Below are 19638 nucleotides of genomic sequence, written 5' to 3' on the forward strand. Positions count from 1 at the left end.
ATACAGGGCTGCCATCTCTCCCCCCCCCCCCCGACAGGGCTCCCTATGCCTTTAACAACTGCATGACAGGCAGAAGTTGGAAAAGGACTTTTATTGCCCCATCAATATATGTCCATGGTGGGGAAAACAGCATCTGTTAACTTCTGCCTCTTACGCACTGCACCTGGTAATACTCCAAGGAGCCCCATCAGGGGGGAAAAGATGTCAATACTATATTGATGCATGAGGAGCCTAATATTTTAGATTGTAAGCTCTTCGAGGTAAGGACATCCATGTAAAGCACCATGAACTGATGTGCTAGGTAAGCAAATAAATTTTTCTAATGTTTACATTTTTAATGTAAAAGATGGTTGTGAATTAAGGAGAGCCATGGTCCCCTGTGGTTTGGGGAGAATGCACTTAATCTTAAGTAAGGCCAACTTGTGCATCTCTTTAACCCCATTTGGAGCATTGTTGTGCTGACAGGACTTACATAAACTCTCAGACTGTTTTGAGAGGAATAAAGGCTGAGATAGATTTTGGTTTTTTACCAATATATCTAAGAAGCTTAATGAAGCAATCACTTTTTCCATTACTACTAGGATTTATATAGCAGAGTTTGAAAACAAACAAACAGGCACACATCAATGTGGCTCTTAAAATGTTAAAACCAACAGCCATCAAAATAATCTAAAATGGTGATCAGCAGCAGAAAGACAGCTGAAGCAGTTTAAGGGAGCAGTTTAAGCATTGCTCTGTTGGTGTGGGAAGAGATGATACTTGTACCACTGTAAAACAGACACACACACCCTCGTACAGCAATAGAAAGGTTCCCTGACATAGGTGTTCCGTGAGATAGGTGTTCTAGCAAGGCTAGAGTAGTTAATTCCTTGCAAATGTTGTCAATGGGAGGAAATATGATTATCACACCATTTCTTACTTCTTAATTTAAAAATATCTCTAAGTAGTGTAGAGAAAACTGAAGCAACAACAGATAACAAAAACAAAAGTACAAAAATACACAGTTATATATAATCATGTTACAATAATACAAAGTTACACACACACACATATATATCTCAATTCAATTTCCTTCTGACACACCCTCCCATCTCAGTCTCTTGATTCTCATTCAGGGTCCAACAAACTCTCAGCTCATCCCCAAAAGTCTCACAACAAGAAGAGTTCCTGGAAACAGCAAACATCACCCTAGTCTCTCATTCTAGACTTGCTTTTTATGAGCAGGCCCAAGGTGGAGGGTACTTTCTTAGGCTGCCCCACAGCTGTGTCTCATTCAGCTACACTCTGCACACCCAGTTCCATGCAAAGTAGGTTTGTTGAGTTTCCCAAGATGGGAAGGGGGTTCCCTTACACTCACAGCTCTTTCTTCTCCCTCTGTCATCTCCTCCTACTCCAGCTGCCACCCCACAGCAAAATAGCAGAGTGATAGATGTGGTAGTTGCTGTACTGTACATGAATGGTAAGGCTGCACTGGCCCCCACATAGGCAGTGCAGTCTTACCATTCATGTACAGTACAGCAGTGTTAATGCAGTTGAACTACCAGCCACTAATATGGATATTATAGATTTGGAAAAGACTCAGAAAAGGCAGCCACATTATCAAGACAATTGAGTAACTTCCCTGTGAGGCAAGGTTAGAACAATGGGGGCTTCTTAGTTTAGAGAAAAGGCAAGTAAGAGTGGACATAACAGAGTTCTGTAGAACTATGTAAGGTGTGGAGCATATGGATAGAAAAAGGGTTGTCTCCCTCCATCATAATATTAGAACTTAGGGAATGAAGCTAAACGTTGAAATATACTTCACACAGCACATAGTTAAACAACAGAGTTCACTCCCACTAGATGTGGCGTCGGCTACCAACTTGGATGATAACGCTATCTGTGACTACTAGTTGTGATGACTATGTTCTACCTCCACTTTGAATCACAGATGCAGAGATTACTGTATTGCTTGCTGCTTGTAGGCTTTCCATGGGTATTTGGTTGGACACTGTGATAACAGAAGTGCTGAACTAAATGAGTCTTTGGCCTGATCCAGCAGGACACTTCTTATATTCTTATCATTTGAAAATGCAAGAAAAATCCTAATGCACCATAGTTTGTGAATCAATGCACTAAGAAAATAATGGGAATCAAAGCAACTGCTAATATTTTGGTTTGCATTTACAGCACTTCTATTTCTTAAAAAAAAATTAAGCTGCATAATTTACATTCTGTAAGAAATCATTATCCTGTCATAACAGACTATTCTATTCACATTATCTCTTAATTAACACTGAAACATTTAAAAACCATTAGAATCCATCCTCAAGAGTTCTAGATTGTAAGAGTTCAAACCCAGCTGTCTTTAGATAGCACACACATACTATTTTTATATAAAAATTCCAGCAGAAAAAGAATAAACTGAAGAGATAAATTGAAAAAGCTAGTTCATGAGCAACCTGTACAATGTCTTTAGCTACTCCTTGAGTAGCTAAGTACTCCCCCAGTCGCCTTTGACTGGACTTAACCGTCCAGGGGTCCTTTACCTTTTTTTACATTACTCCTTGAATTCAAAACTATTCCCCCTGTTAAAGAATTCAAAATAATTTCCTGTGTTGTTTCAAGGTCAGTGAAATGAATAAAGGAACAGATAGGAAGGTGCAATCCAGTTCTAAAGCAATCTGTAATTTTCATCATTACGTTTGCTAATGAAGATAGTCAAAAGTTATTATCTTCAGAATCAACTCCTGAATAGATTTGCACAAAAGTCAGTAAATTTTAACACAAACAAGATTGTGTCAGTCCCTCATTTCTGAAAGACAGGTTTCCAGTGATTATAAACATTGCAATATAGTCAAAACATGTGCAAGCAATATCTGAAAACGACTTCTATGTCAGGGGTTTTGGGGTCTTTTCCAGCCCAAGGACTACATTCCATTCTTCCCAACTTTCCATGGACCACATGATGGGTGGGTCCAGAACAAAAAGTGGGCATGATCTGAAGGAAAAGTGAGCAGAATGAGGAATGAATCTTAGCTTTGTACAGCAGACTAGTTCTTCACAGTATCACATCTCTCTCTAGTCTCCATCCAGACAAGCAAGAAGTATAACCAGAGTTGAGGGATTTATTCAAGCCAGGCAAAAATACTCAAGAAAGGTGCAAAGCAGGCTGGTGAGGAGGTGTGACTCAGAAGGGTGTGTGGTCTGCGGAGGGCCAGCTAGAGAGGGTTGAGGTTCCCCATCCTTGCTCTATGCCCTGTACCTATGTGTCCCTCCCTAAAAGTCTCCATTGATTTTCTGTCTTGCAAACCATAACACCAACTTGATATAAAGTATGCAAAACTAGAACACATATGCATACTGTTCTTGTCTGCATAATTTATTCTAAGTGAAATCTCAATTGCCTGCAATCTCCATTTTAATTGTGTTCAAGTCAAAGTGCAATGTTTTAGTTTAGTGTCATAAATTGTATGATTTACATTAAGGCTACTTTTAAAAAGCTAAACATTGCTCAAAGTATGCATAAAGAAGAAGAATTGTAGAAGGTTTTCATAATGCAACACTTTCAGCATAATTTTTGGCATAGAATTTGGATTTACATGTCGGACAACAATATTTGTCCTTAGCATGCCGTACAAAATTGGTGCATATTGGGCTATTTATAGTAGGCAATATTCAGTTGCCTTGATAAAAAAAGAATGCAATCAATCATGAACAATGGTACTTAAATAATGTTCCTTCTCTATCATTTACCTGGATAGAAAGTGTCTGACCAGGTTAAAGTGGCAGTTCTCCAGTTTATTTTGAGTATAGTTCAAGCTCACACATTCACCCTTAGACCTACCTTTGCTGCTGGAGTGCTCTGCCCACCTGAATTCTAGTTACTTCAGGATGTTAAATCTCTGTCAGGTTTTTTCTTTGCCTCCAGCTTCCCTTTAGCACCCACTGTAGGACTCAGAGAACCATTGAGACAGTGTTAGTGTGAAATATCTCCACTTTTGCTCCCCCGCAAATTAGACTTCCTAGAGATTTGCACAGTGAAGGCATATTATCATATGACATGCAGTCAGATTATTTTTAGGAAATCTCCAAGTCATTGGCTCTGTCTGGTTTCTATGCTCAGCTACAGTGGATGCTCGGGTTGCGAACGTGATCTGTGCGGGATGCACGTTCGCAACCCCCAGTGGCGCGTTTGCGCATGCGCGGGTTGCGATTTGGCGCTTCAGCACATGTGCAACCCCCAGAACCCGGAAGTAACCCGTTCCGGTACTTCCAGGCTTCGGCAGGTCTGTAAGTATCTGTAACCCAAGGTATGACTGTACTTACAAAAACGAGTAACTGTTTTGGTCAAGACTATAAAGCCTTTCACTCTGCACATGAAAAGGAATGTTATTTTTTCAACTACAAGTTGGGTGGTGCATGAAGCCAAAGCAAAGCAGGAGTGAGCAATTATTCCTCACATTCTACATGTGCATCTCTAAGAGCATGGGTGAAACACCTCAAGAAGGACATGTTATTCCTTGGTGTAAATTTTTGGAGCACTGTAACTAACCCTATGATCAGCAATGCTTCTGCTGCAGTGTGTTCCTATACTTCACATGTCTACCCAGAAGTAAGCCCTGTCAAATTCAGTGACTCTTATTTCCAATGCAGCCCCCTCCCCCACTACCTTCTTCTGGACCTTTATCAGAAACTATCACAATATTTGCTCCATATCAGTTAAGCAGAAGTATGTTGTTCACAAGCATCTCTAGAGTAAGGCAACCGAGGTTGGTAACAGAGCATAGTCCTCTAGCCTTTTAATCGAGAATAATCTAGATTCAACTAGGCTTTAATATCAATTGATTTAAAATGTACACTGCCGTAATCACTCAGACCAACACATTAAATATAATCTTTAGCTTATAGTAGGAAAATTAGGTGCTGTGATTTACTCACCAGGAGCTTCAGGATTATGTGGGCTATCATCTTCAAATAAAAACAATAGTTCTCGTAATGCATACAGCGACCATTTAAAAAACTGAAACATTTGTAGCTATAGTTCCCTTGTATTCAAGAGAAGGCAGTAAGTAGTCAACATGCTGGATAATAACATGTGTATTTTCCATTTTCATCTTAGCACAGGCAATTCCATTTATGTAATAATGAACAGCAAATCACCCACTGTCAAAATCCAAGTTACATTATGTCAGATTGTCCTATATTCTAATAAAAAAATTGCTTATGCTATTATAGGTTTACTGTGTGGTCAAAACAAACATCTAACATGAAGAATGAAACAGAACTACCATTAAAGATATGAAGATTGAGATTTTGGAGTTTTAAAAGTATATGTATTATTTTAGAATATATACTGATCAAATTGAAAGGCACCATTGTTAATTACATCTTGACTTACCTAGCAATGCCAACTTTTACTCCATTTGCTATAATTAAAGGAATGCAGCTTCTCCAGAATAAAGTTCAGAGCTACATATGACCTCTCCAAGCAATGCCTTTTTACAGTACTAGGTTTGATGCTTCTCACAACCATCTCTGGCATGGTAGCCAATACTTGTGCCGGATTCTAGACAACCAATACATGGATCCAATTATGTTTAGTCCAAAAACAGAAATACACCTCTGAATGCATTGATTTTGAAAACTAAGAGAAGCCAACACAAGCCAATGAAATCACCCACAAGAATATGCAACCCATTAGCTTCCTTTTGACCATCTCTCTGCATACAGCACTTAGGATGGAAAATCTGTGCCCTTAAAGATATTTGCTGGACTACAACTGCTGTCAACTCTAACCATTAACCATGCTGACTGGGCCTGGTGCGAGTTGGAGTCCAGCAATATCTGGAAGTCTATAGGTTTCACATTCCTGACCTAGAAGAAAGTATGAGCAACAACAAGCACCTATAGGTGCCACAACAGCTGCAGCTTCCAGTGTACATGGAAAGGCATGGTGGTAGTTGAGGATAAACCCAAGGGGAAGTATTTCAATAAAGGAACAGAAATAAATATGTACCTGGAACATCTACTTTAACCAGATGGTAGAAGCTTTGCTTTTTCTTAAGAACTCTTGACTTAATTATCAACTTGGCCCAAATAGGCAGTTACTTTGAATGAAGCTGATTTAGATTTCAATGAGACAGAATATACTTAAATCAAATTGTTTTAAAACAGCTTTCTAGATCAGCTCTTGAACCACAATCTTACTGCAACAAAAAGTAGACCAATCTTAAAGACCAACAGATAAGCAGACAGCCTGCTGAAGTAGCTGCATCTAAGATGATCAAGAGGTGCTAACATCAGTGAGGACAGAATCTTCTGAATGCTTGAACATAGTTACATCTATAAAACCAGACCCCCAAATACCTCCCCCAAAAAACTTTTTTTTAAAAAAGGCATTTGCTTTAAGGTTATAAGACAATACACATCAAGCCTGAAAAAGAATCTATTTTAATAATGCATTATTCCCTCCAGCAGTCCTCAATGTAGTGTAGGGTTATGTTTTGCAAACACCTTTAAAACTTTGTTTTTGAATATCCCACTTCATTTTTGGATAAGTGAATACAGCATGTATATTAACACAAAAGGGTGACAAATAAAGTTTTAGAAGGCAAATAGAAAATTTAACAACAAAATGGGTTTCTTCTGCATTGCCCCTTCTACTACATATACTCATTAAGTAACAAAGATTAACCCACATTCCTCCCTAATAGTTAATGCCCAACTAAGAGGCACAATAAGCACTCGTTTATAGGAAATTATCAATATGGCTATCAAAGAGCGTAATGCAGCCAAAGTTGTACATTCTACTGTCCAATGAAAATCAATGGAAAATTAAAGCACATGATTAAAATCAATAGTATACACAGGCACTAAACTTCACCTTGATCATGCTTTAAAACAGCTACAGTTTTGGAACTGGCTACATTAGATTGTAGTCTATATTCAAGTGCAGACCAATTATAAAATCAAACTTTAACTTGTAGTCATAGAAGATGTTTGGTGGTGAGGAACTGCCAAAAAGGGTCTCTGGACTTGCAGCCACAGTGAATATTACAGATGCCAAATTGTAACAGGTATAACCTGCTGAATGCCATCTTTACAGAGCTTAACTGAGCAACAGAACCACCAAAACTCATTCCCAACTATAAACATTTTCATGTCTTTAGTAAAATTTTATTTTTAAAAGTTCGCACTGCTGTAGCATAGCAACCAACACTTCTGTCATTGCTCATTCGCAATCAGGACAACTTTCATTGCAATACTGAATTAACCATTTAATGAGTATAATTACTTGAGACTATCTGCAGCAAACTGATACATTTTCCAATTATACCTGTCTAAATTGTAGACAGCCTTTGTAGCTTCAACAGTTACAGCCATGTACTCACAAAGAGCTACCTTCCTAACTACAAACCATTTAGTCTTTCACCGTGCATTGCAAAAACAACCCACACACCCACAAATGGGAGCCATTAATACCAAAGAAATACACCTAAGGCAGAAAAAGCAGAACTACGAACTACATGCTACCAGCAATTTATTATAAACACCTTTTAAAAAGGAAAATAAAAAGATCCATCAATCACGAACTTTAGCAGCAGGCAAGTCCCCCCCTCCCCTTTGGGGGAAAGTATGCAATATAACCTTTTATTTAGCTATGATTAGAGAGCGGTCGTTTATTATAATGCAGAAACTGTACCAGTTTTCCATTGCTCCATCTGCTGGATGTCTGTACAGCGCTAACAACTAACTCCCAGCACTGAGGAGGGGGGCGGGAATAAAACAATTCAGCAGGTGGCTTCAGCAATCTTTGGATACCTTGTGTCCAACTTATTACTAAATATTTACCTAGCATTTTAAAATTAAAGAAAAAAGGACTTGACATATTCTGTAAAAACAGTCTCAGGGAAGCAGAGATTTCAGTTAGCATAATCTGCATAGAGAGCACTATAGAGGCGCAAGACACGCAGCCTTTTACTATAACCCAAAGCAAGCGAAATGATCTTTTAAAAATAACACATGTCTATTGGCAAGGTTTTTTTTTACACGAGGCGCATTAAAACAAACCTTCAGAAACCGTTACAGGTTTTTCATACGATGCATTCAAAGCGAAAGTGTGTTTACCTAACGGCATTTTCTTTCAAATCCTGGATCCATGCAAGCCTGGAAAAAGGAGCCTTTTACTTAAAACTGCAGGATTTTCATCACTTGACTGCTGAGGTGTCTGTCAGGCAGCTGAGGGATTGGGAGGCGAGGGCGGTGAAAGTTAAGGTGCAAAATCGCCCGCCTCCCGGGATCGAGAGGCAGCCAGCAAGGACCAACTTGGCCTCTCCTCCTGCAGCTTCAAAACTTGCTTACCTACCCAGCTCAACTCTTTCTACGGAGCAAAATAAGCGACGAGGAAAACCTGACGCCTCGGAGCCCCGTTATTGAAACGAGGCGTCTATATAATCGCGGGCTCGAGCGGCTCCTATAACGGAGGAGGGTCTTGGCTCCTCCTCGAGCCCCAACGCCCTCACCTCGGGCAGTCGCGCCCATCTGGGAAAGCGGGGCGGGGAGGGGGAAGGAGGAGGAAGAGGGAAAGGGGGGGAGCTGTCACCGCCATGTGTAAGGCAAAGTTTGACACACAACCGGGAGGGGAGGAGGAAGGGAGGAGGGGGGCGGGAGGAAAGATAACACCAGCTCCCTCGTCCCGCGCGCCCTTCCACAACAGGCGAAGCCCGAAAGAGGAGCGTACCTGGGTGTCCTCGGTCCTCAGGGCAGGCAAAGTGACGCCCACCTTCGCGGAATGGCGCCAGCCGGGGCTCCAGCAAGGCAGCGCGGCGGGAGCCACAGCCACAGGGACTGGCAGGTGGAGGCTGCCGGCGGCGGCGAGCAACACGTTTGCGTCGAACTTCGCCGCGTCGGTCACGCCGAAGAGCAGCAGTAGAAAAGCCTGGCCAGCGTCGCCGTCCGATCCTCTGGCTTTGCGCGAGCGCGCCCCCCTCCCCAAAGACGCGGCTCTCCTCAGGCTTGCTTATTGGCGCCAAGATTAGATTTTCCTCTCACACAGACAGTTCTTTCTCTCGCGCGCCCTCAGTTCCTGCCGCGGCTCTCCCGCCCACCTCAGTCAGTCCTGCCAGCTTGCTCCGTGCTCGCCCGCAGCTTCGGGGGCCGGCGCCAGGGCGGGGAGGGCGAGGTGGGAAACCGAGGGGTAAAAAGGAAGCGACTGTGGCGGCGGCTACGGAGCGAAAGGGCTCGGCCGCAGGCAGAGGACGAGCAGCGGGGCTTAGGCAGCAGCAGCAGCAGCTCCTTCCAGGTGCCTGTGAGGGGAGGGCAGCCGCTCTCGCAGCACCCGAGGGCTGAGCGGACAAGGCGAGACACGCGCGCAGTCTGCGGATGGAACCGGCGTGGAGCGAGCGGCTTCTACGGTCTGCCACAGCCTCCCAAGGCTGCTGGTTGCAGCTTCTCTTTTCCCTGCTCCTCCTCCTCCTCCTCCTAGCCGGCAAGCTCCAGGCTGCCGCTGGTCTTTGCCGCTTCCTTCATTAACCTCCTCAGGAGGAGCGCTCCCACCAGAACGCCCTTTAGTCGCGGAGGAGGCGAGTTTGCAATTGTTAATGGAGGGGTTTTAGTGCCGTGCCGGCAGGGGTTCTCTCGCGCTCCTCGCTCCCTCACGTGCCTTAAAGGTACACCACTGTTTCACTCCTCGGCTTGGCGCGTAACGCTCGTGAATGGGGCACATAAACCCTCGTCAGGAGCGGACGGGGAGGGGGCACGTGACCGCGGAGCGGGCTCGCTCTCTCTTTTGGCGTGAAGGAGCGCCGCTTGGAGAATGGCAATGAGGAAGGGGGCGGGGCTTCGGAGCCGAGGCCAGCAGGTGTCAATGGAGTCAAGGGGAAAGAGGAACCTGTTCCAAAGGAGCCGGTGGAATGGCAAGGAGAGGGAGAAAAGGAGGTGGGAAGGGGAAGGGATGACTGATACTCGTGCAAACGGGTCGTGGGCAAGAAGGGAGAAGCCTCGGTGGTGGAATGGCACTTCTCCTCTTAGAGTAGTGGGGGCAGGGTGGCAGCACTGGCAGGCATCAGGTTTCATTTAAGACAAGAGGCAGGCATAATGAGGGAACTGATGTAGTAATGGGGTAGACCAGATCATTTAAAAGAGTAAGTAGGCTGACAAAAAAAGATGTATGGGAGGAATGGCAATGGTGATTAAAAGGAAATAGAGTGTAGAACAAGGAGGAAAAAAGGAGCAAGTAGGAGATATTCAGCATAGAATGTCCACAGCTGGTAGGTTGGTTCAAAGGCAAGATGGAAGGGGCTATGGAGAAGGGTTGGGGGAAGAGAGAAATGGAGCATACCATGGGGCTAGGAGAATGAAAAGTGGGGGCAGCGGAGTGTCATTTCATATAATCATGAAAGAATGCATAACAGGAAGAGATTGCGGAAGGGACATGGGAGTATGAAAATGTGACATATCAGGTATTAAATGGAATACTAACTAATTTATACTAAGATAAGTATGAAAATAGTCAAATATGACTCATGATAACTTCCCTAAGAAGAAGCTGAGTTGTAATACAGTGCCTAGTGCCTGGAAGCTGCCTTCTGGGGTTACTGAGAGGAATAACACAACCCTATCCAATTATACTCCCACCATTGACTTTAGCAGGACTTAATCCCAGGTAACCATGGAAGGTGTTGCAGGCTTACTGAACCAGCTTTCTGTAAAAGAGCTCAGTCCTGAAATTTGTGAAGTAATAACAAATTTCATTTTCCTCACTTCTAAGCAATAATGACCAGCTCTTGGTTATCAAAAACAGCAGTGGCTGCAATCCTGAATGCACTTTACTGGGGAGTAAGCCCCTTTGAAAACAATGGGATTCAGTGTGCATGAGTAAACATACATAGGATTGCATTGTATAACAGTTGCATTGTGGCATGAAATTTCATGGAACAGAGCCTAATGATAGATGCAAGAAATGCAATATTCAGTGGGCAGATAATATATACAACTTTAGAGATATGAAACAGTAGGACCAAAAGTCTGTGAAATGCAAACGTCCAGGAGGTCTGTGAAATTTCTGTGCAAATTCTGTGATATTTCTGTGCAAATTTCACTTCTTATCTTGTATACATCTGGGCTTTGCAAAGAGGTATCACAAACCTAGTATTTCCATTTTTTCTTTGTACCCATATGTATATATTTGCCAAGAAGGCATACCCTCGGAAAGAACACCCAGGAATATTTGAGGCTGGCTGCTTACACTTCAGAAATTAAGCACAAAGAAACTAAAATCAATACATTTCAAAATGTGTTGTATATTAACAGGGGCTCTAAACACAGTGGACACATTTTAAATGACTTGATTCAGCTTTATGTATATGTGACACAAAACAAACATAATTGGCAATCACCCTCCACACACAGACTTCTCTGGAAAGGCACTCTAAGATAACCTTAAAGAAAAAAAGAGAATAATTACTAGACAAGGACATCCACCAACAGCAACAAAAATACTTCTATAATATGACTAATGTTCTTGTCTTCTGTTTCTTTGTTATACTGTAGTGATACGTGTATACAAAAAATGAAACAAAATGTCAAGGTAGGGGGAAATGGGCTTGAAAAAGAGCTATAGTATACACTGAATAGCATATGCTGACTATTTTATACCCAAATTGTCAAACATGAATTTTAAATTTCTAGTTCTTGTTCCGATCCTCTTCAACCAGGTGTTGCAAGACTTGCGTAAAGGAAAATGAGAAAACTGAAAAAACAGTGCTTGAAGTGAGTCTGGGGACTGAGTCCTCTGGAGACACTGCAGAAGACAAAAGTCTTCCAGAATTGCAGTGCCCATTTGTTTGATAGGATTGGCAGTAAAGTGTACTTGGCTTTGGATGGAATTACATAATATGATTCACCTTGAGCTTGTGCTTTCATCTCTCTTCTCCAAGAATAAAAGTGGGTTCATCTTCCCTTTTTTTCTAGGAAAGAAGAGGAACAAGGATAAACTGCCTGTGCCTTCTGGCTGAAGTTTTTTTTCACAGAGTTCGTGGAGAGAGGTATATATTCTGATAGTGATCAACAGGCACATTCTTCAAAGGTAATTTTATGCTCATTTTTACATGTAATTTTTCTTATGAATCCATAACATCGAACTGTGAGCTTCTTCCTCTTCACATTCTCACTTTTGGGTCACTGTATGGTATTTTCTTTCCAATCTGGAGTTCTGACTGCTAACTGGTATTTGCAAACAAAATTCTAAACCTTGATGGAAAGCGTAAAGAGATCAAACAGGCATTTAGAAACATATAAACAGAAAAGAAAGACAAAATATACAAATATTTATTTCCTGTGCTAGCATATCTGGAAGGAAAGCATCATTATTAAAAGAAAAAAAGAAAAACCTGAAACATTACTCAACCCATCACGCACATACAAAATTTAAGTCCTCACCCCAAAATTATAATGTATAGACTTTTATTTTTATTTTACTATTCTATTACTTTACAAATAAAGAAAACTCAAATTTACCGTTAATGCAACTAGGCTGTACAACTACTGGCATGTGATATATAGTTACATATGTAGTTTGTTTGCAAGTTGAAATCAAGAGAGATCTATGGCAGTGAATGGTTTGTCAAGGCTTTATGTTTCCTGCTGCTCATGTGAGCCACACAACAAACAGGATTTATTTCACTTCTGATTTGCAAAATGTGAAAATTGACCAGGGAACCATTTGCTGGATTTTCAGAGCCACTGAAGCCCAACTGCAGTAGCTTCAGTAAGTCTTACTGAGGCATTTCCTCAGTGCTGGTGCACATCTTTCAGCAACTCAGGAAGAGGGAAAACCCTTACCCTGTTGTTGCTTGAATAAAGATGCACAAAGAAAGTGAAAAACTGTCCCTATTTTTTCTTGTCTTAAATTATACTACCATTATTTATCAGTTGAGAAGTAAAAAACAAAATTTTTTTGACTTTTACCCCCCAAGCAGACATATACTCAAGATTATTATAGTGCAGGAATGGACTTTTTGCTCTCCTAAATCAGATTAGATAAGGAATTACTAGCCCCTGTGGGAGAACATCCAGCACATTTAGTACAACGTAACTGCAGCCACTTTTGTAACACTTCCAGACCAAAGGGATGGAATGCACAATCCACAAACATTTTTTCACAGCTATATTTTTCTGTTCTTGTGATAAACAGATAAACACTTAACAAATGTTCCTATAGATTATTATTAGTTTGGTAGCAACTGCTGCAGCATTATGAGATGCTGCACGGGAAATGTGAAGAATTATTTTATTCACATAGATTCACATTTCTCAACAGAGTACTAGATGGTTCTCTACATTAGAACTTTGTAACCACTGTAGTCAAATAATAACAAACTGGAAAAGATAAGTGCATGTTTTCTTCTCCATGATAAAGCACATTCTCAAATACAAAAACACATTTTTCCCCAAAAAGCAGATCAATTGTTGGCTTTGTTTTGAAACATCTATTAAAGAAGGCATTCCAAATGAAAGCAGTTCATGGTCTTAACATCCTTAGAAATCACTTCTCAAAGGTGATTGCTGTACTTGTCAATCCTTGTGGTCACTGCCACTTAAGGACAAAAACTCCTTTGGATTCAGCCAGTTTTCTTCAGGCATGGAGAAGAACAGTAGGTAACAAAAGTGTGTCACATACTTCTTTTTTTAAAACCTATTTATGTTGTTCTAACTGGTTTATTTAAATTAGTGAAATGTTCATCTTTGATGCTAATCCTATTAGACTTCAAGGTAAATTAGTGAAGAAAATGTCAGTGAAATCCTCAAATTCTTATAATTACTGCTTATTGCATACTAACTTGACACCTGCATTTCCATATACCTTATGAAAGATACACTGATAAGAAAGAACACACTTATTACATTTGCTGTAAGACAATACAAACACTAGGTTACCTTTTCTACATAGAACAAATCACTTCCAGCCAATAAGATAGGAACAAGAATGAACAGCACAATCCAAAGCCCTGGTCCACTATGCTGGAAGGAGATTTGGGTGAGACAAAGTTGTCCCCCTGCTCAGCTCTGTCTGGGTTGCCTTTTTCACCAGCCAGTGGCAAGGAAGCTTCTGTCACCTCAGTACTCTGGAATGTGCCTGTCCAAACTGCAGGTGGTGGAAGCAGTATATCAAATCATTCTGGTCCCGTTTGCTTCACCGGCCAGGGAGTCAGCATAGCAAAACCACAAGACATACCAGCCTTCCCCCAACTGCTGTTAAAATATATTTACCAGAGGCATAAAAGAAGCTGTATAGAGAACCATTTTGCCCTTTAGGGTTGCAACACAATGGAAATTTAATTGGGACTAAGCACCATTGAATACTGTGAGAATTAATTCCACATAAATAAGTATGGGGTTGGGGTGCATGCAAGAGGCACAGAAGGAAGAAGAAAGGAGAAAGGAAAGTGGATAAGGAAGGTTAACTGCTCATGAAACAAACATGGAGCACTTGTAAGATTTTTTTTAGGGGAAACTGCATTTGCAAATAACACTAAGCTGTGTTTTATTTTCACCATGGAACAAATCGAGAGGCATGGAAACATAATAAGAGGCCAGTTAGATCAGGTCAAAGGCCTACCTAGTCTAGCATTCTATTCTCAAAGTAGCCAACCAGATGCCTCTGAGAAGCCCACAAGCAGGACAAGAGCACAACAGTTCTTCTCTACATCAAGTTGCATTTAGAAGCATGGCATCTCCAATACTGGAGGCAGAGTACAGCCATCATGTCTAATAGCTATTGATAGCCTTATACTCAAAGGATTCCCCCCCCCCAAATCCCCTTTAAAGCCATCCAAGTTGGTGGCTATTTAGTCCTCTCTTGAGGGGAGTAAGTTCCTTATTTTAATTATGTGCTGTATGAAGAAGTAGTTCCTTTAATCTGGCCTACATTTTTCCATGCTCAGCTTTATTGGATGATCCCAAGTTCTACTTTCATGAAAGAAGGACAAATACTCCACTTTTTATGCAACATGCATACTTTTATGCACCTCTATGATGTTCTCTCCCCACCCACCTTCCTTGCCTTTCCCTCCCTAAACTTAAAAAGCGCAAAATGCTGTAACCTTTTGGGAGTTCCTTACATATTTTGATTGCTCTTTTCTTTTCCTTTTCCAGCTCCACAATATTCATTTTGAGATGCAACAATGAGAATGGGACACAGTATCCCAAGCATGGTCACACCATAGATTTGTATAGCAGCATTATGATTTCAACAGTTTCATTTCATTTCCATGCCAGTTGCTTCCTCATTAATTGCAACCCCATTAACCTGGAAAATTTTGGGAGTTTTGCACTGTTATTTTTCTGCAGTTTGCATGGATCAGAGCATGCGGTAATATTTGGGGTAGTATTCTAGCAAACAGTTTTTTCCTACCATTTTCTTGGGTGACTCATGGGAGAACAGAAGCATTCAGGTGCATAAAGAGGCATGACATGTTCAGTTGTGTACACTTACATGAATGGAATTCAGTGACATAGTGGTATCTCATTAGAAAAAGCCACAGTTCCATAATGCAACTATGTGGTATGTCATTTTAGTGGGTGAAACTTAATTGACCTTGATGGCACTTTCCCTGATTTGCAGTACAGTGGTACCTCGGGTTAAGTACTTAATTTGTTCCGGAGGTCCGTACTTAACCTGAAACTGTTCTTAATCTGAGATACCACTTTAGCTAATGGGGCCTCCCGCTGCTGCCGCGCCACCGGAGCACGATTTCTGTTCTCATCCTGAAGCAAAGTTCTTAACCTGAAGCACTATTTCTGGATTAGCGGAGTCTGTAACCTGAAGCGTATGTAACCTGAAGCGTATGTAACCCGAGGTACCACTGTATACATCCACTATAAGACTTTTGACCCTCTTCCTCTTCCTTTTCAACTTTTTACCATTCCCCTCATTTTTGATAAAGTATCATCTTTGGGAGTCAAATGTGATTGCGCTGAATTTCCTTGACAATTGTTCACTTACATGTATGTTGAATTTGATAGCACAGTGGTATTTGAAAGCACTGTTTCTGTTCATTCAACAAAACTTATTTGTCACACTAGGTCCTGGACACTGCTATAGAATAAGTCCAGGGTCTCCTCACTTTGGATTGCTTCCAATACTTTTCACAGCACCGCAAGTATGAAAGGTGAGTTCATTTTGTATTTCAGTCTCCCCACTCCTTCACCCCCCACCTATATCGGCTTGCTCTGGAAATTGGTCAGATATCATTCATTTTAATCACCTGAAATCCTTACTGAATTCAGTGAATTCAACCTCTTTCTTCAGGTAAAGCAACTATATATTTTTTTCTCCTGGGAGTGTTGAGAAATTAGGGTTAAGAACACAAAGAGGTAAGAGCAGGTGGCTGGAGCAAAGAAAAATGGAAAACCCCCCACAAAGGACCCAAAAGAAAAAAGAATAACAGAAGAAAAGATGAAGAGATGAAGAGAGTCAAAGCCAGGCTAAGTAAGGATCTGCTGGTTTCAAAATGCTGTGAATTGCGTTATTGAGTTGCTTGTAGTTGCCTCCTTCAATTTTTATTCATTTTTCAGTTCTTCTGTACTTAATAACCATATATTAAAATTCCAACATTAATTATTTTTAAGACTGAAACCTCAAATAGAAAGGGTAAAAGAACTCTCTGAAATGTACCTTTATATTAGGTTTCTGTAGACTGAAGCATTTTGTATTTTCTTTTTAAAAAGCATTTTCTGCACCTGCCTCTATGTTACAATTATCCTTTCCCCTTGAAAGATTCATGGTTTTTGTAGCCTGCTGCATATTTTGTTAACCAACACTTAAAGCACTTGTTCTCATCCCTATTTACAGTATGATGTCAACATGTTTAAACCTCATACCCTACGAGTGTGTGATTCTATAGAGACATTCCAGGAATGAAGTAATCAAATATGGTTATATCCCATCTTTATATGAATGGGCTTTTATTACAGAGGTAAATAACCCAGAATTTAGCCGCTGTATTGGGTCTAGTATTGAAGCAGGTACAAAGCGCAGATAGCACAGTAAAGTCAGGTATTTTTGTATCCTTGCAGTGTCATTATTTTGATCTGAAGAACCCTGCCACTCACACCTTGCTTATGGTATTTCAGCAACCAGGTAAGGAAGAAATATGTGAAGGAAAAGCATACCCACCAAACTCAGAAGGAGGTGAATTTTCTGGAGTAGTCTTTGGACCTAAAGAAGGAAACAGCACTGCCATACTAAAAAAAATACAGGGCTCATGAGAGCATCAGAAAAGCCATCAGTTGTCCAGCATCCTGTTCTCACAGTGGTCAGTGACATGTGGCATGCCCATGAGCAGAACCTGAGAGCACAAATACTCTGCCGCATGTGATTCCCAGCAACTGGTATTCAGAGGCATACTATTTCTGACAGTGGAAGTACAACATAGTCATTGTGGCTAGTAACCACTATTGGACAGCCTTGACAATCAAATGTATATGTATTTTATGTCTTATATTTTGTTTTCTATTTTTTATTGTACCTTGTCCAGAGTACTATGTCTTTAACCGTGCTGTATTACTGCTTTGAAAGGAAAGAGGATGTTAATGTCAGCCTTGTTGTGGTAGACTGCGGTTGAGGCTTCGCTTAGCAGGGTTTATGTATTGCAAAGGATTAATGGGCAGTCAGTGGGAGAGGTGTATAGTGGAACCACAGAGGTTTCAATCCCGGTGAGGAGAAAGAAATGCCTTTCCTTCTTGAAAAGGCAAAATACCTCGCTACAGGCTTCTCTGCATCCTTTCCTTCACTACACAGTTAATTCTGCTACTGCCTGGAAGTATTGCTACACATATAATTACAGCCATGCTAAAACTGACCTGTAGACTGCCAGCTCTTAGCAATTTATATTGTAACAAAAATTGATCCATTTAATTATTGCTTTCGTTTCTGTGTTTTTATCCAGCTCTTAATATAAAAAACCTTATTTCCATTTCATATGATTGACACCCCAATCTTAAACTTATTCCTGGCTGTCATTTAGCAGGGAATTTTGTTATTATGTTGGCTTATTATTTACGGTCTTCTTCAGGGTTTGTTTTTTTTTAACTATGCAAGAATATGTAAAAGCGTATTTTTAAAAGTCTTCGAAGGATCCTACAAAATTACAACCGTAAAATATTTGAATAATTAAATATATTTTCCAACAGAAATTATGTCCTGGTGCCATATCATCCAATCCTGAAATTAATTCTGTATTGGGCTTTAACAGCAAATATCCCACACTGAAAATAGGGCAGGTAATGCACTTTTTATCAGCATCTTCCCTCTTTAAAACTGGGAGAGCACCATTGCATAAGAAATGCAGAAGGAATGAAAGGGCAGTGATATTTGCTGAAGACCAGAGTATTTCAGTTCAAACCTTAGTCTTCACAGTAAGCCATTTTTTGGTACCTAAGAGCTAAGGCCAATAGAATACAAGGGTGGGAACATTAATCAACAGTACTTCCTCCCCCAGGAGCTGGTAGAACAAAGCTATTTGAGCTTGCTGGTCAGTCATGTCCATGTGTGGCTGATGTGAGTCATAGGACTGAACGGGGCAGGGAAGACCTTGATGGATTCAGCAGCTGGTTGTACTAATATAGGGACCCTGTCCATAGTTTGGCATTGCTTGTACAACATTTTAGTTGAAGAGCTGGACCTTCCCCATTTCTATGAATGTAGGTGTGTATGTGGTTCCATCTTGTAGGTTTGTAGCCATGGGCATCTGAAGAAAGAAAGCTTAGCTTTACAGACAAATAATGGCTTGCTGCTATGGAGGTTTATAAATTTAGAACTTTTAAAGAACATAGAAAATATATATAATAACTTCTAGAGGACTCTAGAATTTATAAAATCCTAACAATTGCCATCTATTGCCCAATAGCTAGAGGCTTTGAAGGAATTCAGAGGAATGTTCTAATCTGTATTGCACTGTATTTCACTGGAGAAGTCTGAAATAACTTTTTATAACCCTGAATTTATTTCAGTGTTGTTTTTGTGTGGCTATTTGGTAACCGAAATACATACGGCAGAGTATCACATCTTATCTCCTTCAGATCCCCTGTCAGATATTTTATTTATTTTCTCTTAGCAGCTTAAATTCTCTCCAACAATATTGTCTTAACTTGTGCTGCTCTCTACCTATTTTACCTGAAGTCATAATGCTTCATCTGAGACATCCAAATTTGTTTCTACAGCAACCATTGTGATAAGAGAGAATAAATACTTCAAAAGTGAAGAAAGAGGCATGAAAACCTAACCTGCTAAGCAAATTCCCTGCTTCCACACAATAAGAAAAACACAACATATTGAAAAGAAGAGTTGTGACATAAGATTGGATTTCCAGATTTTTTTAACCTCCTGACAAGCTATCAATGCTATTTCCTGATAAAATATTAAAGCCTAATAGTTTGATATATATTTCACTAGTTCATTCATTGCTGATATTGTCTGTGATCTAGTGAACCATATACTTAATTCCATACATATGGAAAATTATCTGAAGCTTCCCTTTGGAATATAGTTGCCATCAATGTCCAAGAAGCTGCTCCTAAAATGTGGGTCCACTTTGAGAAAAGCATCCAACATAAGGCCAAAAATGTTGACCTTCTCCAAAAACATGTCAGCTGTTG

The 19638-nt window shown here is 40.6% G+C and overlaps 1 protein-coding gene and 1 long non-coding RNA gene across 21 annotated transcripts in view; one reads left to right on the forward strand and one right to left on the reverse strand.

Annotated features, from left to right (window-relative positions):
* TENM3 (teneurin transmembrane protein 3) overlaps nucleotides 1–8828 on the reverse strand; it is a 1299256-nt gene extending 1290428 nt beyond the window's left edge. For 7 of the 19 annotated variants that reach the window (XM_081875178.1, XM_081875179.1, XM_081875176.1 and 4 more), the window contains exon 1: nucleotides 8110–8430. The gene's annotated coding sequence lies outside the window, so the exon portion shown is untranslated. Of the gene's footprint in view, nucleotides 1–8109; nucleotides 8432–8722 lie in introns of those variants that run through there. The other 12 variants (XM_081875172.1, XM_081875167.1, XM_081875168.1 and 9 more) reach the window with 3 other exon arrangements.
* Nucleotides 8829–9180: 352 nt separating this feature from the next.
* Nucleotides 9181–19426, forward strand: LOC309349485. 2 transcript variants are annotated; one of them, XR_014159951.1, is made up of 6 exons: nucleotides 9181–9283; nucleotides 11953–12067; nucleotides 16066–16151; nucleotides 16292–16471; nucleotides 16835–16958; nucleotides 17059–19426. It is a non-coding gene; the product is annotated as an uncharacterized lncRNA (long non-coding RNA). The 2 variants fall into 2 exon arrangements; XR_014159952.1 differs by lacking the exon at nucleotides 9181–9283 and adding an exon at nucleotides 9665–9918.
* Nucleotides 19427–19638: the final 212 nt, after the last annotated feature.

Source organism: Podarcis erhardii (genome assembly GCF_964252035.2).
Source record: "Podarcis erhardii genome assembly, chromosome: 9".
Taxonomy (NCBI): Eukaryota; Metazoa; Chordata; class Lepidosauria; order Squamata; family Lacertidae; genus Podarcis; species Podarcis erhardii.